At 39.3% G+C, this 22,762-nt stretch overlaps 1 protein-coding gene across 4 annotated transcripts in view; it reads left to right on the top strand.

The window, feature by feature from the left end:
- pxb (putative Hedgehog signaling attenuator pxb) overlaps positions 1-22,762 on the top strand; it is a 291,061-nt gene that overhangs the window by 94,144 nt on the left and 174,155 nt on the right. For 3 of the 4 annotated variants that reach the window (XM_090173164.1, XM_090173165.1, XM_090173159.1), the window contains exon 1: positions 1,813-2,481. The exons of the other annotated variant lie outside the window; for it this stretch is intronic. The gene's annotated coding sequence lies outside the window, so the exon portion shown is untranslated. Of the gene's footprint in view, positions 1-1,812; positions 2,482-22,762 lie in introns of those variants that run through there. 4 annotated transcript variants of the gene reach the window in all.

The following is a 22,762-nucleotide window of genomic DNA, read 5'->3' as shown; positions in this document are numbered from 1 at the left end:
CCATTTTGGGTGCGTCTTAATCAAAGTAAAATTATTAAATCAGGGTAACGTGATTAAATCAGGGTAATCAAGATTAAAAAATCTAATCACGATTTAAACGATATTTAATCATTCTAATCATGATCTAATCTTTTTAATCAGGGTTTAATCATTTAAACGAGATTTAATCATTATAATCATGATCTAATCTTTTTAATTAGATTTAATCATTTTCATTAGATTTTATCATTTTCATTAGATTTTATCATTTTCATTAGATTTTATCATTTTCATTAGATTTTATCATTTTCATTAGATTTTATCATTTTCATTAGATTTTATCATTTTCATTAGATTTTATCATTTTCATTAGATTTTATCATTTTCATTAGATTTTATCATTTTCATTAGATTTTATCATTTTCATTAGATTTTATCATTTTCATTAGATTTTATCATTTTCATTAGATTTTATCATTTTCATTAGATTTTATCATTTTCATTAGATTTTATCATTTTCATTAGATTTTATCATTTTCATTAGATTTTATCATTTTCATTAGATTTTATCATTTTCATTAGATTTAATCATTTTAATCACGATTTAATCAATATAATCGGTCGAATAGAGAATTTATCATTAAAATCAAAACTAAAGTACGATTTAATTATACTAATCACGAAATAATTTTTTTAATCAGGATTTAATCAATTTAAACAGATTTAATCAATTTAATCAGATTTAATATTTTAATCATGATTAAATCAGATTTAAACATTCTAATTATGATTAAACGTGATTTAATCAACTTAATCGTGATTAAATTGAATTTAATCAAAATAATCACGATTAAATCGGTTTTAATCTTTTGAGGGGTGCGTCGTTAATCAAGGAAGTGACCTGCCCCTCGGTATGTTTACTGTTTTTAGACATTTTATATCGATAGAAAGTTAAAAAAATTAAAAACCATTAAAAAGTAATTTATGTTTCAATTTTTATTTTTCTGATTTGCGGAAAATTTTCCGGAAATTTTTCCGCATTTTATTTTTCCGGAAATTTAACAGCACTAGTAATATCAGTGTCACGTGCCACGACGTCATAGGTGCCGTTTCCCATATATAAAATAAAATACCCACCGAATATGGCGGCCATAGACAAAGCTACGTTTTGATAGTAAAACCTTTTATGACAGCCGTGTTTCGAGTTTAACGGGGACATTTTCAGAAAATGATTTTCTAGAGGCCTTTTAGAGAGAGAGAGAAGGAAATACAAAATCCGAGTGGCGCTTCCAATCTTATATAGAGAGCATAATTACGTGTTTGCGTCAAATGTTAGCGATTTGAACGCGCGCTGATCTTTAGTGTTGGTCCCCTTCCGGGATTCGTCTTTAGCCGAAGCGAAGAAGCATCAGCGCAACACCAGCACATCCCCCCTCTCTCTGTCCTCCTCAACATTCTACAACCAGCTTTTAGTGAGTCGCTCGCCCCAATCTCCCGCCCCCCGCGCTTCTTGCGCCCCCCCCGTTTCATGGCCGCCCTTCTCTCCGCGACCCCCCCGGCTTCCCCGAGCGTTTCTAACGTCTCTGCTTTCCCCCTGCGCGTTCGCCTTCCCGCTGTATTACGGCCTTTTTTCGCGTCCCCACCAGCTATCTCCCCCTGTCGGTACTCCTCCGCGGCTCCTTTCTCTCTCTCTCTCGCTCCCTCTATTCTCGCCCCCCCCTTACGTTTCGACGTCGGCACTGCCCAAAACGTTGAGTATTGACCCGCTTTGGCGCAGGGGGGGCTGGCAAAGGCTCGCTTCGAGAAAACTCGGCTCTCAGTTCATTTTGCGCTCTCGTGTCGCGCGGTATCTCGCCGCCGCAGTTCGTAGTCTTCGCCGTTTTTCGCGTCTCGCTCTCTAGAATTACCGTGCGCGGATTCGCAGTGTTTTTCGCGATTTAACCAAATTCGTCCGTCCTCTTTCCCTCGATAGACCCTTTCGATACGGTAGGGCTATTCCTCCGTCTAATTTTCGAAGCATGGGAAAGAAAGAACGCCGTTGCGGAGATGCCAGTGACATCCCGAGATATTAAGACATCGTACGACGCGTTCTCCGCTGGTCCGAGCCGCGGCGCTCTACTCGACACCATCCGCGAAGTTGCGGCCGAAATTTGCGCGCTTTTCCCCCATTTCCTTACCACCGTAGTCCCCGTCGAGGGAGGTTGCTTTTGAGCATCGCTCTCTCTCTCTCACGGGCTCCCGCGATTCGGTTCGTTCTCTTTTTATTCGTAAATAATTCGTTAATTACAAAAGACGCGATGTTCGACGACCGTTCTACAAGCACGGATTAAGTTTTTTTGGCGGCAGAGAGAGAATTCGTTTCGAATATTTAGTCTTTCGCCGTCATGTCGTTTTTGACGTAAGAGATTATATATAGTCAAAATATTGGTTGTTTCGTTGTGGACGAACGAGTCTCTCTTCCTTCACGAGATCGAGACGATTGGAATGTAAGAACTAAAGCGGGTAAGTCTTTTTTTTTGTCCTAATAGTTTCGTATCCGCAAAGGACGCGTTATATTTCGGCGTCAACTATTGATTTAGTCCTCGCGCAATTAGGAGGCAATTCGGCCTCATCCGGAAGGGGGGTTTAAGGCGCTGCGTGTGTATTATAGATATACCTACTACAGCCGATTGATTGATCCCGCGGAAAGCGATGAGTCAAACGCCTAATTGAAATGTCACTGCTTGACCCGAACCTTGTCTGGTCACCCTTTCCGTCTTCCCCCCGTCCTCCGTGTCTCTCTCTCCTCGATCTATACTCCGCGACTCAACTGGAAGGGGATTCCCGAAAGGTTAAACGCTCAGCGATTCAACATACTACTCTCCCGAACGTTTTGTTATTAAAATTGCCCTACCTGAGCGTATCGATTTAATACTTACTTTTTCGTATCAGCTGCTAAATCGACGTTTGGAATATTTTCCCGCTTGGCAAAAAGAACATTTGCATTTTATTTATTATTTAGTAAATTACGTTTTTTGTTTTTAATATTGGTGCTTAATATAATCAATATAATATAATTAAGGTTGATTCTAGAATTAAAATACTGGGACTGATCCGATTGAACATAGTAAGAAAAACGTTTAATTAATGAATCTAGTCATATTGCATTTTGGACTTGCGTGTTGATACTAGAATTAAAAAAACCAACAATATTGCATTTTTGACGTAGGATTTAAGTTCATTGCGGCTAGTTTGAATTATATTTTACCTCGAGACAATTAATACAATTTTATACTTTTCTTCGAAGTCCCTCTAATTTTATATCTCTCGGGAGACTTGTCTTTTGGCGCTGAGTAAACCGCTTGATGTTGACCGTGTTATTTTGGTCCTCTCTAACGGAGCCGGGCGGTGTCGGCGCTGGCAGTTACTTAGATGGACTCCCTTATTAGCATGTGTAGAACTCGAAGGCAGTCTTGTAAAACGCGACCCGCTTCGCCATTCAGCGGGGCTCCTTTCTTCGCGTAGTCGCCGACACCAGCAGTCCAGTCCCTCGGAAGCTTCCCATTGAGATGTAGATGAAGATGGTAATAACTTTATGGAAAATGTAAGTTGGCGAGGGTCTCCCCTGCCGCCTTCCTCCCACCCCACTCCCCGCGGGATTACGGCCTACTAAATCCTTTTTAATATACTACGGCCTATTTAGTGTAGAGGCCCGGGGCTCGTCACCGTAGCCAGGCTCCAGTTTTGAATACGCTTGATCCGTACTAATCTAACGCTACCAAACCTAATGGTTCAAATTGAATAGGAAATCGCCGCTCACCTAAATCTACGCCGGTATAGCCCCGTAGCTTATACGTTATATTTTCCCCCGTCATTTAGGCTGGGTCACGTCTGAGAGTGAAGTCGGAGGAAGGACGGATTGGCCCTACGTATAGGGTCCGCGTTGTCAGTTGACCATGATGGTTTGAAGGGAATCTTTTTTTTATCCGGTTGTAGACGGAGAGCATTGTGAGCTCGGATAAGCCGTACCTTGATTCTAATGTCATCCCCCGAATACTGGCAGAGAGAGAGAGGCGTCTGGAATCGTCCAGCTATTTGGTTAATAGGACAAAGATGGTCCCGCTTTTGAGTCGCCGGTTCGCTCTCCCAAATCGCATTTCGGCTGGCGCATTATGTCGCCTTCGCTTTGATCCGTGCCTTTTTCGTGCGCCGCGAGTTTCCCCCGAGGCGACTCTCGTTAGTCCTCCGGTAATCCGTCTTTTCTGCCGCCGGCGCCTAGCATTAGGATCTCTCCTTTATCTCCCTGCCGTTTTAATTCGGCGTCCGAGCTCTAAGCCGCAGTCTACCACCCACCCGTAGTAACGTTCCTAACGTCGTGTTCGCCTCGTACTTAGATCGACCCCGACACAGCCCCGTATCTTCGGCCGCGATCCGACGAAATTAAATTTTCAGCCCTTAATGTCTATTGTGGCTGGGGAATGTCTATTGGCGGCTCGTGTAAAAGTTCCCGATCGGACAGACTTTAAACGGTAGATCCATTAGTCGGACGTTAAAACCGGTATTTAAAAGAGTTGACTGGGAGGTCGCTATGTCTTGGAGAACATTTTTTCTCCGAGCTATTGGATAGCGAGTAACTCGTGAAATACGTAAATAGGCGGGGGGACGCCATCCGCATCCCGCCATCAACTCGCCCGTGACTCTAATCCATATTTCTCAGCGCTAGACTCCTTTCACCCGACAGTACTGTCGAGACTAAGCGGTGGGATAGATTGAAGGAGAAAACGCTATCAGCTAATACGACTGTATTAGGCTTACGGGAGTGAATTCCGCGTTGTGAAATTTCATATTCGCGGTGTCTTCCCTTTCTCTCCTTTTCTATTCATGGAACGTCAGAAGGAAGCACGCGAAATATTCGCCTCGTTCTCCCAGAAAGAGAGACTGACTGCGAACCGGGGAGGGGACTCCGCCTATATGCCCACAAATGCCGACTTGCTAAACTGAGTTAGCAACTTATTCCGAAGACTTCTCTCCCTTTCTGCTTTTCGTTTCTCCTCGATCTGACTTTTTCCCTGCCGACTTCCTCACTAGCCCAACTCAGTCTCTCCTCGATTCATGTATTTATAAATATATAGCCTATATCGCGAAGGTATTTTTTCATTCCGTATATATTTTTTCTTCTCCTGGTCGAGCCGGCTTTCTTAGCCTGTCATCCTAGTTTTCTTTTGCTCGAAATACTTGGCAGCCACGCAGCCAGAAGAAGAGTTCTTGCTGAGCAAATTCCCGCCTCGTTTTGCACGGCATATTTTGGTGTCCGTACGCTGTCCGCTGCCGTATGTTATTGAGAGATCATCGTTTGTTTACATTGAGGACGTACATTGACGCGCGTGTGTTCCCGCGACCCTCTTACCAATTGTAAATATTCAATTTTTAAACTGGTGTCTCGAAAGTAGATGTTGGATATTACGTCATTGGTACCAGAGGGGCTGATAATATTTGTCTGTACACCAAGATTACACTGAGATTACGTGCTATACGGGATGCTTTTACACCGATTACGTACACTACCTGGAAAAGGTCAGGGAATTTGAAAACCATTCCTAAATGTCAGGGAAAAGTCAAGGAATTTGAAAATTGTCCCCAAAAAGTAAGGGAATTTCCAATGACCCCCAAAAAAAATCAGGCAAATAAAGTTTTGGAAGATGTATTAAAAATAAATAATCAATATTTTCAAAATTTTTTTACCTCAAACCATTCTACAAAAATGGTAAGGGAAAATTTGGCAATTTGGTCCAGGAAAACCGGGAAATGTCAGGGAGTTTAATTCCGGAAATTTTGTACGAACCGTGTACGCGGTGGTCAGACCCTCGCTGGTACCCAATCGAATACACTTAAACCAAGAATGTATTTTTTTTATGTTAAGACTATCCCCCTAGTTTTCCTCATTAGGGACCAAAAGCATCGTAAGACATCAGTTTTAAGGGACCAAGGGAAAAGTATTTCATTAGTATTTGTCTACCATTAGAAAAGTAAGTCCATTGTACTCAAACTACACTTAATCACATTACCTAAATTGGCATAGTTTTGGAAACGCGTATATTTTTCGCTTTCTCGTTAATTGCGCGACAGGTGTGATACCTGAACGTTAATGTAATTTCTTAAATATTCACCTGAACGGTCCTGTAATTTCTTAAATATTCACCTGAACGTTCCTGTAATTTCTTAAATATTTACCTGCACGTTCCTGTAATTTCTTAAAGGGAATATTTACCTGAACGTTCCTGTAATTTCTTAAAGGGAATATAACCTGCAAAGCAATCTTTATGGAAGACCCCTTCAATTTTTAAAATTTCCCTGTACAGTGGCGCCAAACATTTCGAAAGCCCAAGGCAAGAGCGGGCAAAGTTGCAAACGTGGGTGTTCCACACCAAATACCTGATGTTATATTCCCTTTAAATATTCACCTGAACGTTTCTGTAATTTCTTAAATATTCACCTGAACGTTCCTGTAATTTCTTAAATATTCACCTGAACGTTTCTGTAATTTCTTAAATATTCACCTGAACGTTCCTGTAATTTCTTAAATATTTCCCTTAAAATTTCCCATAAAATGACTATGAATTTCCTATTTTTTTATTTAAAAAAATTGTAGGATTTCCTGTGGTCACCCTGAATAGTTTTAGATATACATGTCTGTGTAATGGCGGTATAACTCTGGCGTATCGTGTTCCGGGAACATCGGCGTGCGGGATCGATGACCATCAGCTTCGAGTCCAAATTGATTTGATGTTGCACATTGCTCGTAACGGATTACTTTACCTTCCCGATAGAGGCAACGTGCGCTTAAGGTCTCTCTACCTATGTTATGAATACCAGATTGGATGGCTATAACGGCGTGGGATCACTAGTGATTTGGGGGTTTTTAAGGCGAATTAAGGAACAAAAAGGGCCGTATCGTAAAAGTCGGCCTGCCCCCTTTCGGGCTGGGAATTCGGGGCCGACGAAATATTCATAGAAACGCGCCCTCCCACCTATTATCGCAATCGCCAAGATCAAAACGGAAAATGAGCTCGGTTCTGGCTGCGAGACGAAGAAGGCTCCGGAATGAAGTTAAGGCTCTCTCCGCTGGCCGTTGTAAGCTTTCGCTTCTAGCCTTTCATTATTCAGGATGCGTGCCTACTTGCGGTTCGAGATAAAACCAAATCAATAGAGAAGGCCGCGCGTAAATTTCTGGGGCCATATCAGAGCCCTCTTTCCCATCCGAGCTCGGTAATGGACCCCGCGCCAGCTGCTACCCCGTTTGCCTAATATTTCTGGCGGGCATTTCCCCTTTTTCTCCTCGGAAGTGAGCCAGTTGTAAAAAGCGGATCGGACCATGGGCTTTCGAGACATTACCACCCCCTTGCTCGGACCTTTTTCCACCCCCGAATCCCTTCGAATCCAGTCGGATCTATTGTAGATTTAACGATAGGACTTAATTTAATAAGATACGGCGCGCGCCGCTCCTTATCGGTCCGCGACCACTCGCGTTCGAAGATATTCAAAATCAGCCGTAATATAGCTCGTACTGCTATAAATGTATCTCGACTCGGAATCTGCAAAGAGTAGCGCTTTTTTTTTGGTGTGTAGAGCGATATTTCGAAGAGAGGAAGCCGATTGTTTCTTTTTACGAGCGATGTAGCTACGTTTGTACGGCCCTCTTACGTCTCCTGGCCGCTGTTTGTTTTGGCACTGCCTAGTAGTAAAAATGTTTATTACTCGGATGTACTCTCTTCCTTCTACGGGCCTTTTTATAGTGAGTCGCCATTAACGTAGCGCTCTTCCCTGTCCGTCTCATCTACATGGTCAGCCGCTGTAAAAGTTAACTGCCCGGATGTTATCGGTCCTCTTTCGCCCGTTGGCGAGTTGCCCCGATTTTTACTTTGCCTTCTACTCTTTCCGTTCTAAGCCTCGTATTTACTATTTTGTCATCGGACTCGATCTATCGTATAGTGTAGTGGTTTCGTGTCTATGTAAGACTATGGCCTTTTGAAACCCGAGGACAGAGGCCCGCGTTTGTGTCACGAAATTGAAGTGGTTTCACGTTCATATACACGCGCAATCTATCAGACAAAGTAGAATTCGTAAATAATGGCAATACAATAAATTATTCGCTTGGAGCACCGGATTAATATAGAAAATTATCTTTAATTACTCGTCTCAGTCCAATATAGAAAATTATCTTCAATTACTCGTCTCAATCCAATATAGAAAATTATCTTCAATTACTCGTCTCAGTCCAATATAGAAAATTATCTTCAATTACTCGTCTCAGTCCAGTATAGAAAATTATCTTCAATTACTCGTCTCAGTCCAGTATAGAAAATTATCTTCAATTACTCGTCTCAGTCCAGTATAGAAAATTATCTTCAATTACTCGTCTCAATCCAGTTTAGAAAATAATTTTTAATTACTCAGCATTATAAACTTTTCTATCATCAGCTAGGCTAATACCCAAGGCACCACACTACCCCCTCCCCCCCCCCCTTTTCGGCTTTCCGTTGCTATATGCAACGCGTTTTGAAATTTTAAATGTTTAGGCTTAGTTTCTCCTTTAGATTTGACAGTCGCCAGCCAGATTTCCCGCACGGTACTGATGAGTTCCAAATAGAACGAAACCGGTCTACCGTTGGAATTTCTGGCTATTTTATTTAATTTTAATTTAGTTTATTACTCGAAGATCTATTTGATCCGAGTTTCGCGTTTTTTGCTCGAAGACCTATTGGGTACGAGTTAGTAGTAAGTTTTTTAATTTCTTCAAATTTGTTTAGGATTTAGCTATATTATCCCTTTTAATTATGGACTAATCTACTTTTTCGCGTATTTTATCATCCTTCTCACAGTCCATAGGTGGTTTCTTCTAACTTACCTTAGGCCTAAGTCATCAAGCGACTGTTTAAAGCCAGTAATTCAGGTGGACGGGTTACAATGCAAACCACGCGAGCTAGCAGCTCCCTAGACTAACTATTACCGTTAACTTCAACAAGTTTTTATGGAAGGGGAAACCGAAGAGCTCGCTTCTATAGATTTTCTGTTAATTTTAAAACGATTTCGTCGTCTGTGTTTTGGAAATAACGTCAAATTTCGGGTACAGTAGAGCTGTACTCGTTCTCAATACTCCTAAATGCTTTCTTGTGTAAAATAGTTACGTGAATGTTCCAAAATTGCTTTGGTAATATTTTAACTTTGCTGCGATAAATTGTTTTTAAGCAGTAGAATGAATTTTCCTTTAAAAGGTTGACCAAAAAACATAATTACATGTAATACGCTGGCTAGCCTTTTAAATTATCTTTTCCAAATATCAAAAGCCGATCGGGAGAAACATAATTTTTTTTCCATTTCACTTTATATTTAGAAACGCTATACATTTCAATCGGTAATTCTATAAATAAGACCTATAACCTTTCAAAAATAATCCTCCGTTTCGAATAATTTATAAATTTTATACATTATTTGGTATTTTTTCCTTTAAGCAATGACTTAGTCGATAAAAATGGCATAATGCGAGTCAATTAATGTATTTTATTCAAAATAAACTCAAATCGGAAAACAATCTAGATTTCTCTTTATTTTTAAGATCTAGAAAGAATCGAAGGAGATTTCTTTGGGGGTTTATATTTTTTGTCCAGATATTTAATGGTTTTTAGAAGGCTTTTTGCGAGGAATGATTGTAGATATGTTAGAGAGATAGCGCCACGGAGGTTTGCCCACAGAAACGACGCCGTGGAGGGAAAATAGCGAGGAGTTGACGCAGCAGCCCGTTGTTGGTGGCCCCGATATTTATATAATGCCGACGAGAGAGAAGACTTTCGATTTGGGCGAGGCTGACTTTATACGCGAGCCTCCTCGAGTCTGGAGGTGAAATTATAAAGTAGCGCCCCTAGCGACCGAAAAGGAAACGTGTACGCTGAAAAACTTTCTTCTTGATTTTTTTCCCCTTCTCTTCGATATAAAATTATATAAGAAAGCTGGATGAGACGAGCGGTAATGATGTGGTTGACTTTGGAAGTTCGGATCGCCGTGTGATGCTTTTATTTTGGTTTTTGCGGTCTTCCCTTATTTGGCCGCTTGCGTCGTTAGTTTTTATTAGTATTTGATATTCGCTAGACATCATACGAATGTTTTAATTAAGTCTATACCGGTAGTCGATATCTTGGTTTTTTTTTAAATGTTTTTAAATCGCATTTATTTGAAAAGCAATTTTATTATATTTTTATTTTTTAAGCGTATAATGGTGAACAACACCTGGCTAATTGTATAGCAATTACGGATTTGATTATTTTGTCAATTTGGTAATTAGCCCATTCAGTTTAAATAGAGCCACGTTTTGGACATCCCGAGAAGCTCATCAACTGCTCGATTTAAGTGTATGATAAATCCTAAAGCGTTTGCTGAAATCTGGCAGTTTATGAGATTCTGGCATTGACTCTATGTTAACTGGAAAGGCTTATTGTTCAAAATATATTAATGGGTTTCGTAATTCATAGTTAAATTATCCATATTCGTTCGAATAAATTAATGGAAAAATTCAAAGGTTATTTTACAAGTTGAAGCTATACTTAAAATGCATTTATAATGTTGGTTCGTATAATGAACATCAATATTTGTCGAACGTAGTCAAACCCTTTGCGAAAAATAATCTCTGTCAACAAAATCATAAATAATTTTTCTTGATATATAAGTAATTTGGAAAGAATAAGTTGATTTTTGGGAAATGTTTTTATCTCAAAACATTTTCGTTAAAGCATTTCGGAACACAATACACGTAATTATTTTCCATAGTTTAAGCACGAATACCACAAGGACAGCCAGAATCGTTTCTACGCGTCAATCCAAAAGTGTAGAAAAACGATGTGGAAACTTAACCGTTACCGTTTAGACGTGTAGCTCTCAAACAAACGGATAATGAACTCTATAGCGTGCGTTAGACTATTTCGGAAAACCCATCTACCCTTTCTTATTATCAAGCTGGAAAGTTGAGGCTAATATTAGTCATTTTCCCCCGCAAATAATAACATTGCTATTGACAGAAACTTGGGAATAAGTGAACGTATAGTTTCATTATCTTATCAATAGTTCTCGAGCCATTTGGGAGAGGGAGGGGGGTAGGTCCGGCGTAGCTTTGGCCGTCTGAAAATAACCGTGATATTAGCGCATTATATCTTGTTCCACCCTTTACTGTTAAAAGGGAAATTATGTTTCGAGCGCCCTTATATTTCCTTCTGATGATGTTGACTTAGGGGCAACCGTAATCGAGACTGAACGAACTCTGGCAAACTGCGCCGCTACAGATTCCCCCCCTTTCGGCCCCTGGCGGCCAACCTCGCGCGCCCTCTCTCTTTTATATTACCATTAACCTTTTTTCCGCAAATGATTGTGGCCATTTCATTATTAGTCGCAGCCCCGCGACTCCTCCTCGCGCTTTGGTCGATACGCGCCAGCTTGACTGTGCTCGCGCCTCCCCGGCCACCTGACACCACCACGACGGGGTAGGCTACGTAGACTGTAGCTTTCGTTCGCCCGTGGCCTAAGTATCGGATGACCGTCGTCCCGAATTTGCGGAAGCCGCGGCCAAATAACTCCGAACGCGGCGTGAACGCCGTGGCCTATCTAACGGAATTACGTCTGACAGACATTTACTTTTTTCGTGGAGGCCCCGCTTCTGGATGGTACGGTACAGTCGGGGCTCGGGGGTGGGGGTGAGCGCCTCGTGTTAAATGGTCGGGGCCCTCCGAAATCGAAGTCTGTTCGGCCGAAAGAGTCAAATGCCCCGTTTCATTTCGTCTTCGGGTTTGATAGTGAGAAACAGATTGACCCATCCGAAGCCCTTTTCGTCGAGGCCCCCCGCGCCGTTCTTCACTCTTAAGCTTTCTTTTCTTTCATTCCGGGCCCGATTCTCTCCGACTGAACGGATGGATATCCAACAGGCCACCAGTCAGTTACGGCAAATTTCTTCTTTCATAGCGCCGAGAGATTCTCAATACGCGAATTGGCCCGTCCGTCTGCCTCCGTTCTGAAGTTCGTTTATTGATTGCGTTTACTTTTGTTGTTTATCGATTATCGAGGCGAGTGATTGGACTTGCCACCTCCGTCTTCCGCGTACCCGAGTTATTCAATTTCAAGACACTTCCACCCGAAGGTGCCCGCTTTATTGATTAGCGGAATAGTAATTGCGAATTCAAGGTCATCCTTTTATCACTAAAGACGTTTCTAGGCTAACGACCTGACGTATTAGAGATAATGTCAAGTTACCTTGACAGCACTGTGTGAGGTAGACCATTCTATAAAATACTACTTATATGGTTATTTACTTTTGCGTATAGAGAGTTTGAAGATTTGGTCCGATTTTTCATAAACCAGGGGGGCTCAAAAAGGATTCTCTGGCAAACCTGCCAATCTAGTTGTATGGATATTATGTTGGTTTTTGATGAAAATCCTTCTCATTTAACGGTTATAGTTTTATACAAACCATTATAAATAGTTAATTAACCATATCTCATTGATTTTTTTAAATAGTTTAGTTATGGCCTTCCTATATTTTGAAATATACTATCTTCATATAGTCTACCTTGACTATATTTGGAAAAGTGACTTTACGAGTGACGCTTCAGAAAATATCCAGTCCAGTGGTTTTATTTAGCTATAACCGGTTTTTTTCGGCTGTAACCGGCTAAAATATAAACAGTGCCTTTTATAACTATATAAAATAACTGAATTCTTTTGATTTCCTCGGGAAATTCCCCCTAGATTTTGTGTATGACGCACCGACAGAAGTGAGGCAGCGGACTTTGGAACTTTAAACCTACCGAAAAACTGGTAAAAGTAAACCGGTTTCTAAATATGAAACAAAAAATAAACTAAATTTCTAAATAAAAACTATTAATTTACTAAAATATTCATGTTTGTAATTTAAAAAAAACCAAAAAATCTTGGTTTTTTTTCCAAGTGGCTATAGCCGGATTTAACCAGGTGGCTATAACCGGTATGGCTGGTTCTATGCCAACCCTGGAAAATATCAATCAAATAGGAATGAGCAGAAGCCGAATGTTTAAAACCAGATAATAAGTTTGCAAGTCCTACTGAAGTAGCGCTATGTTGTCTTTGTGAAAGTGTTTGGCTTGTTTAGCTAGGAATTTATAGAAAAGTCTATTCGGGGTTTTTTTATCATTTTGTTTAACTTTCGCTACTGTAGGGAGTTAGCGTCGTTTGAAATAAAGGTTGTTAATTAATCAAAAACAAACACAAATTTCGAAACCGTTCGCGGATTAATTTCCCGTTAGTTTTACTTCAAATAGGGACTGCTATAAATTTTGGAAACCGCAAATTGCAATTGAATGTGTTGAAACTGTCCCCGTATCGAAATAATTTGTGTAGTAAACAATTAAAAGGCGAAATAGGAAGAATTGCGCCTTAGAGTTTGGCGTTATTTGGCAGGCGAACTGGAAACGCATTAGCCCAGCGAGTCCCATTTGCGTCGCTAATTGTTAAATAAAACGTCCGCGCAATCAATGTAAACCGAATTAAACCATTAAATTAAATTAATTAGCGAGACGAGTCTGATACCGTTAGAATTTCGTTCGCTAAAAATACCGCGCGCTTAAAGCCAGAAGAAAAAACCAATTTGTCGGAGCCGAAAGTGGCGAAATCGACAGCTGGATGGATTAAGCAATTGAAAATACATTAAGCATAAATTTGTCGTTGCGCCATGACGCCCTATGGGTTTTAGTCAAATTAATTTTCATCTTGCCGCTGTCTCCTTTCCCCGTCTTCAACCCCCCCCCTTCCACTCTCTCTTTAGCTCTCGGGGCCAAATAATCAGAAGGAGGACCCCCTCCAATCGGTCCGTTGTGTAAGCCGGCGAAATGTGACATTGGGGCGATGGCGGAGAGCAGCGCCGCCTGGCGTAATGGAAATGCGATTATTCCATAATAAAGACGTATCAAACCAGATGAGTCGATGAGACTAATCAAAACTTTTCCGCCGTGGCTCCTTCTGTTGGTCAGAATCTGAAATGCCCGGATTAATGACGATGCTAACGCCGATCACCTGGCACTCGCCGACCCCGAATTCTACCCCTCTCCCTACTCGTGGCTCAATTATCAAGTGAACCGTTGCCCCGTGTATACAGTATCGCTCCTGGCTATAATAATAATAATTTCTTTCAGCCCTGTACTTTAATTTCGTCCTGAAACAAAAATGACGCCCTCAGGAACCAGAGAGCTTGTACCGGGAGGGAGGGGGCCTTCGTTTCGCTGTACGTTAGCGTTGTTTCATCTAATTAAATCCCTTTATTGTATAAATTATTACGCCTTCTCTTCGCGGCGAGCTGAAGGAGGATGTTCGGAATTAAGTAGATCCCGCGAAATGTCTTCATTTGCGCTCCTCTCTCGTTCCAATTTCTGCCTATGGAAAACTGGATTTGCCTCTCCCGTACAGGGTGATGATGCGTATAGCTGTTGGCTAACCCGGGGTAATTCTATTTCAATTTCACCCGTTTCCTTATCGATCGTAATCTGAGAATCGATCGAACTCATCAATAACGTGTTCCTAATTACAATGTAACGCGTATCATTTGACCTATTTCTTTCCGTAGCTAATTCGTTTTCAATTGTTTATTTCACTGATTGGTCGTTATCGAAGATTTATCTGGATTGGCTGTTAAGCGCTTTGGCTCGTGAGTTTTGGTTATGTACCTCTGGTTATATGTACTAATTCGGACGGGATAGTAAGTATGTTTACTCGAAATCAATTTTACCCGAGACTACTAAATTGGTAGGCATTTAATATTAATAAACATCCGGGCTTTGCACTTAAGCATCATGTATATTTACATAAAAAAATTAGCTGTTTTCTGTCCAATCGTTAGTCCTTATAGTTGTAAAATCTTTTAAACAGGGTTGCCATGATGTTTTGAATGTAGAAACGGATTTTATTACGAATGAAGGTGGTTGAGGCGCTTTAAATTCAATTTTTTACAAGCCATTTCAAGCTCTTACTTCTAATCAGTGACACACAATAAATTTCACCTAACTATAATCTAATAATATTTCACTTACTTGTTAAATCACTTTATTTAACGAATTTCCGGCGGATGTAGTGGTCGAAGGTATCAGTGACTTCGAGCATAGAAATATTGCTCTGGCAGTACCTGAGAAAAGACGAAAATTATTAACGCATTAGTGAACGCTAGTTAAAAAGTATTAGGCCCAGTGCACACTATACAATTAATTGGACCACTTAATTGAAACCAAGAAAATTGAATAGTGTGAACGGAAAAATTGTAACCACTGTTCCAACTTTTTCTGTTCACACTGTACAATTTTCTCGCTTACAATTAGTTGGTTTCAATTAATTGGCCCAATTAATTGTATAGTGTGAACTGGGCTTTAACATTCTCAATTTCTCATGATACGAAAAATTCGTTCATTCTTTTTAAGATGTGATTTTTAAGTTAGCGGAAATGAGGATTACCGAAATAAGCGCAACTTCAAATCGTTTAAATCACCTCGGTACACAGTTGATGCACTTTTCTCGCAATAGACCTGACCGTTCTCACGTTTCAATTACCAAAGAAAACCAAAACGCTAATACGCCACAAAATTTATCTCTAATATATAAATCGTTGATCATAGCTTAATAGAGAGGTTAATTAAACCGGAACTTGTGAATGTTTTGATAACGCTGCGAAGCTAGCTCGAGCTAAACGCCAGCTAAGCATCGATAAAACCTAGACTTTTCCGTCCGTAATGTCGGATGCTTAACCTCTTTGATATATGGGAAGGTTTGGGGGAGAGGGAGAGGGGGGGGGGCTACGTTTAAACTGGTTGGTATAAAATGGGTTCTGCTATTTTTCGTCTCCAAAAATGTTTTGTTTTTAGCTTTTCGGGAGGGCGGGGCATTAGCGCTTTTATACCCTCCGTCGGTTTAATTAGCAAGATTGAGCCTTCGCCGGCTTTTCCACCGAAATTGTTTCCACGCCATAATAAAGCTTAGCTGGCAAAAGTGCCCCCTCTCCTCGCTTTTTCTTTGCCTCCCTTTCGTTCCTTTATTCTCTATTTTTCGCTTGTCGTCTGGATTTTTCATTAAAAGCCCCGCTCATAATTTGTGTTAGCCGGTTTTTAGTGTTGATTTAAGCCGCCAAGTGTTTTCTGGCGCCCGCTTGTTTATTGAAAATTTAACCATAGCACTCCTACCGCGCACCACTCCCCCCCCCCGGGCCGTTTTCATTTTTAGCATGCCTAATTGCAATTATTCTAACCCCCGTTTCGCCCGCGCCTGCAAGTGTTTTAAAAAGGAGTGTCTCTCTAAAATTAAATTGTCAATTTTTGGAGTGTTGTTTTTTAACGTAATTTATTAAATGTAAATAAGGATATGTATTCTTACCCAGTAATTACGTGTTTGGCGCTTTATGAATAATTTTTTGTAATTACTTTCCGAGGTTAAGGAAATTTATCGTGCCGTAAGAATTCACCCTTTTGGCTTAAGAGTTCCCAATTTTATAACCACTTCATAAAAATTATTTCGCGAATTTATTGTCTGTACTTAAGAACGGTCAATTAATGGGAACATAAAATAAAAGGACCGTGCTTTAATCTTTCCTATAGCAAATTGTTTATAGGACTCAATTAAACTATTTTACGATAATTATTATCACATTGTATTTACAGCCCTAAAAATATTAATATTCTTCCCAGTGACGGGCATATTTTTAAAATGCTATCTCGGCTCACCATCCGCTAACCTGACATTTGTATATTTTGCTCTTCTCAAAAGCTGGTTATTTAATGTATCTCTCTCTCTCTCTCTCTCATAACCGCTCGTATCAAACGCGTTTACTGATAGCTCATCTTTAAAGGTGGAGCACTGCCCTAAAATTGAAATAATAAGCTTTATTGTAAAATAAAATGTTTTCTTTTAAAATCCAGTTAAACTAACACAGGGCCGCCAGAGGTCCTACAATTCCTATAAAATCCTATATTTTCAAAAATGTCCTATAACATCCTATATTTTTAGCAAAATCCCTGAAAAGTCCTCTAAAATCCTATAATTTTGATATTTTACCCATTTCAAATTCCGCCACTCTGTTAAATTGCTAGATTTAGCTATAGGCTAAATTCCTATACCAAGTCACTCCAGTCTTTACTTTTGTTATTGTTAACATGGTTAGCTACTAGTATATTTTTGTGATAAAATGGTTAAATAGTTTCTATTTTTCTAGTGAAAATCAAAGATTTATTTCACTAAATATAGAATTTGTTTTTTAAATGCATAAAGTTAGTAAATGAAATAGCATATTTAATCCTATAAAATCCTATAATTTTAAAAAATAGTCCTATAAAGTCCTATATTTTTAGAAATATAATCCTATTTTTCCTATGAAAAATTTGAAGATTGGAGTGGGGGCCCTGCTAACAAAATGCCATACCAATGGAATTTCACGAAAAATACGAATTTTGCCAACATAGCTTTAAATTCCCAATAATGAAAACTATTGCCTCCAGGATTTTAAGCCATAAAACCATTGTCTCCAGGATTTTAAGCCATAAAAACCATTGTCTCCAGGATTTTAAGCCATAAAAACCATTGTCTCCAGGATTTTAAGCCATAAAAACCATTGTCTCCAGGATTTTAAGCCATAAAAACCATTGTCTCCAGGATTTTAAGCCATAAAAACCATTGTCTCCAGGATTTTAAGCCATAAAAACCATTGTCTCCAGGATTTTAAGCCATAAAAACCATTGTCTCCAGGATTTTAAGCCATAAAAACCATTGTCTCCAGGATTTTAAGCCATAAAAACCATTGTCTCCAGGATTTTAAGCCATAAAAACCATTGTCTCCAGGATTTTAAGCCATAAAAACCATTGTCTCCAGGATTTTAAGCCATAAAAACTATTGCCTGCAGGATTTTAAGCCATAAAAACTATTGCCTGCAGGTTATTACCTGCAGGATTTTAAGCCATAAAAACCATTGTCTCCAGGATTTTAAGCCATAAAAACCATTGTCTCCAGGATTTTAAGCCATAAAAACTATTGCCTGCAGGATTTTAAGCCATAAAAACTATTGCCTGCAGGATTTTAAGCCATAAAAACTATTGCCTGCAGGATTTTAAGCCATAAAAACTATTGCCTGCAGGATTTTAAGCCATAAAAACTATTGCCTGCAGGATTTTAAGCCATAAAAACTATTGCCTGCAGGATTTTAAGCCATAAAAACTATTGTCTGCAGGATTTTAAGCCATAAAAACTATTGTCTGCAGGATTTTAAGCCATAAAAACGATTGCCTCTAGGATTTTAAGCCATAAAAACGATTGCCTCTAGGATTTTAAGCCATAAAAACGATTGCCTCCAGGATTTTAAGCCATAAAAACGATTGCCTCCAGGATTTTAAGCCATAAAAACGATTGCCTCCAGGATTTTAAGCCATAAAAACGATTGCCTCCAGGATTTTAAGCCATAAAAACGATTGCCTCCAGGATTTTAAGCCATAAAAACGATTGCCTCCAGGATTTTAAGCCATAAAATCGATTTTCTCTAGGATTTTAAAACTTACGGTTATCCGATCTGCTAAAATCTCCAACACAACCTCGACCAATTGCCTATTTTATTTTCATTAAATTTAAAAAGGCTTGTTTTAAGAAAAAAATATAATGGTTTAGTATTTTTGATAAATGGCGTCGAAATTTAAGTCTAATCGACAATGCCTTCCGGTATAAGTGGCGCTGCATTTATTTCCGCAATTGTTTGGAACAAAATAGTGAGCCGAGTAGTTCATATTTTTCCAACGGATAAAATTGAGAAATTGCCATACAGTCCCGAAATCGTGAGGAGCTTTTTTGGGGAAATAAATCCGACTATCATTTGTATTCTGGGCGGATGATTTTAGTTTCGTTCCCTCGCTCCTTGAAATCAACAAAAACAAAAGAATTTGGAGTGTAAGGGGCTGGCTACTCAGCGTTTCCAATGAGATGAAGTGAAAGAAAAATAGCTATTAAGTGATTGAATTTTTCGTCTATTTTTAGCGTTTTATTTAATTGCGGGGCTTGTTTTTTTTTTGGGAATGAGCCCTGTCGATGGGGTGGGCCAGGACGGGGGCTCCCTTTCGTCTGACTGACTGAGAAACAATAAAGTGTAGCGAAATAAAAATATTTTTCGCGCAACGTCTTCAAAAAGCCCGGCGCCCGTAAAACAGAAACTTCTTCGTCGGGGATATCTTTTAAGGAATAGATTTTTCGTTTATAAGGAAGAAGACTGAAGATACAGGAGTGGTTCCAAGGGGGTGCGACGGAGGGCTATTACCAAAGTCGTGTGTTTTCGTCCCCCCGAAAACGATTCTCGTAAAAGTTGGTAATATTCGGAACGCCGCTGTAAATAAAAGTAGCTTGGGCCGGCTTAAGTCCCCCCCGAACCCTCCTCCGAAATACAGTAAAAGAGCCAAATCTTGACGCGTCTGCTCTCCTATAACGTGTAATTTCGAGGGTGGATTCGACGCTCTGCCCCGAGTTCAACGTCACGTCTATGCGCTCTCTCTCGCTCTATCTTGGTGTGCTCGCGCGTCCCCCGCTGCACTCTCTAAAAAATAAGAAATTTTGATCTTCCTTCTCCCCCCTCTATCTCTCTCCCTACTGTACGAAATGGAGATAGTATGATTATGTGGAATCGAGGAGAAAGTGGAGGTTAGAATCAGAACTTTTAAACCGAGAAATGATCCGGACTGAGAAATCATCTTATCCACTCTCACTTTTTTTTATAGCGCGGATCGTTCTAATCATTTTACAACAAGACGTCGCGTCCAAATACGACCGTTACTATCTTTTAACTCGTTAGTTGGTAGGTTTTGATATTGGCGTATTTAGTGGCGTAAGACGTTTACTTTATAACTTATTTTCGAAAGACGTTCTGTGATTTTTATCTGTGGTTGTCAGTTATTGGTCACAATATTTAGGGGATTTCTAGTGATTACAACCTCCTTAGGTGTGGAATTACGGAGTTGCCACAGATCTAGGAAAATCAAGGAAACGACAGGGAATTCAAAAATGACTCCAAAAAATCGGTCAAATAAATATTTTTCAAGACTTACTTCAAACCATCCATTTATTCTACAAAAATGGTCAAGGAAAATTTGGAAAATTGGTTAGGGAAAACCTGGAAATGTCAAGGAAATCAATTCCGGAAATTTTGGACGAATTATATTTAAACCGAATATCCTAGTAAACGATATTCGAACTTGCGATGTCAATTCGAGCCCTCATATTAATTCTGATTAGACATTAAACATTCGTAAATTTAAATTTTCGAGTTGCAATAACTTATCTTTTTAATAAAGGAATTAAGTCCGTGTAATTAAACGTGTATGATAAACGCCTATTCGCGATAGCATGCCTCTTTTATTGGTGAATAATTATCAGACAGACAGACAGACAGACCGACACCGACACATGGTCTTCTGTCTTTTTTATGGAAGGTTGGGGGGGGGGGAATTCGATTGCCTTATATCAGAATGATATTAGCGCAAACAGGCTTCTTTATATATGGTAGTTGCTTTATACTTTTTATTTCTATTTTTATTTCTTTTTTCTTCTATTTGGCGAAATGTCAGCGCTGCAGGGGCCCGGCGAAGATGGGCGGCCATCGTCTCCGCGGCTGAATTATATATTTCCTTCTCTCTAATAGACAAGGAAGCGATTGTTCGACGGACAACGTGACTCTCTCAAATGCCCCCTTCACCGCGAAAGAGAGAAGCCCAAAGTATAGTTATTTCATCGCCAAAATATGGAAAAAAAGGGTGGGGGGAGCTATAGCGGGCGCCTACGTCCGTCATATCTATTTTGGCGACCCCCTTTATTATTTTCCTACGAGCAATGGCCCTCCCAGCTCGAGTCGCCGCGGACAACCGATCCGACCCTCGAAAGTAAACAATATAAAAGGAGCTTTTAATGTACTTGGCCTCCGGGGCAAATGATCTCGAATTGAAGAAGAGATTCTTTTTCGTTTTCATTTCGTTTTTTCTTCGATACGCATTTCGACCATCTTTTTAAACCGTAAATACGCGTTACGATGCCTAGAAAATAGACGATTGGGAAAGATTATAACCGCGTTTGAAATTTGCTCTGAGCTATTATGGTTTCAATAAGGCATTATCCCACGGAGGAACTCTACTAATGGATTTTTTTACTCCTAAACCCTTGTATTACGAATGGAGAAAGGGTAGCTATTAGGTATTAACGCGAAATTGTAAATATTCGCGATTCGTATACTATCCATACTTTCATGTCATAATAAGGGAGTATCTATTTTAACTTAGGGAGCATGACTATGGTGAGATGATCGAATAATTCCCCCCCCCCCCCACCCGCGCCACGAGTGGGGGAAGGAAAACAGGGTTCATACAGACCTGGAAAACCTGGAAATTTGTTCATTAAAAATGAGGGAAATTATTTCTTTTTTGTAAAAATCATCGAAACATCAATTTTTTATATAAAAAAAATCCGGGCAATTAATTTTTTTATAAAATTAGGGAAATTCAAATTTGTTTTAAAAAAATCAGGGAAATAATGTTTTTGATAAAAATCCGGGAAATTATATTTTTGATAAAAATCAGGGAATTTATAATTTCCCTGATTTTCATAAAAATGTTGTTTTTTAAATAAACCGGGGAAATTCCATTTTTTTTTAAATAAAAATCGGGGAAGTTTTAGGATTCAGAATGTTTAAACTAAAAACTACTTGTTAAAAGTAAAATTTACTTCAATAAGGTTTTCTTATTAAAGGTTAGACTTCATTACAATCATAAATATTTAATTTTATAACCATGGTGGAATTACTTCTTTTATATTTCAAAATATGAAACCAATTTAGTTAATTTTCACTTGTTTCATGACGCGTAGAGCAACATAATGGAAGTGTTTACGACATAATGGAAACCTTAGTTTTAAATCCGTAATCATGAAATATAATGGAAATGTTAGTGGTGAAAATTCGGGAAATATCAGGGAAATTTGTTTGCCAATAATTGGATGAACCCTGGAAAAATGTCGCCCGCGTTCTCTTCAACCATTTCTGAGGAGGCTACTCTTCGAGCATGAGGTGAATAGAGCGTTCTATAAAATCAGCTCTAAACCGGCCAAACGTTTCATATAGACTATGAGCTAGTTCAGAAGGACTAACAACACTTGTTATTCTTTGGTATAAGAGAATTCGGCTTATGCCCCGTCTTCATATGAATATTACAGAGACGTATTTTTTAGGAGTTGTAGGAGGGACCCTAGGTGTTGAAGTATGTTTGGGGTTAAGAATATTTTCATGCTCTAAGTTCAGGGCTACCAGCGAACCTATAATACCTATATTTACCTATAATTCTGAAATGGTCCTATAAAAACCTATAATTCCTTTTTTTATCCTATATTTCCTATATTTTTAACATTTTAAAATTCTACTAAGACAGTTTGAAAAAATTTCGGATTGTTTACGGTTTTTTAATATATTGTGCCAAAAGTTTTATTTGAAAATGGCAGATTATATCTTTAAAAATTTAAAACCGAGTGAAATCAAGAAGCCTATTAGCTTAGAGAGATGCGTAAGAGTGGCAAAGTCTCTACCATTCGATGTTGATGTAATAGTTGGGACACATAAAAATATGCTAGCATTTTAAAAGTGGTCCAGGCTGCTTTATGTATACCAAAAACGCAAAAATATGATACTTTTAGTCATAATTTTATTAAAGTTTAAGTATCCGTGAATTTTGATCCTATAAAAACCTATATATTGAT

This window comes from Leiobunum rupestre, chromosome 4 (genome assembly GCF_980474605.1).
Source record: "Leiobunum rupestre chromosome 4, qqLeiRupe1.1.hap1, whole genome shotgun sequence".
NCBI lineage: Eukaryota > Metazoa > Arthropoda > Arachnida > Opiliones > Sclerosomatidae > Leiobunum > Leiobunum rupestre.
This window is presented reverse-complemented; position numbering and strand designations above follow the sequence as displayed.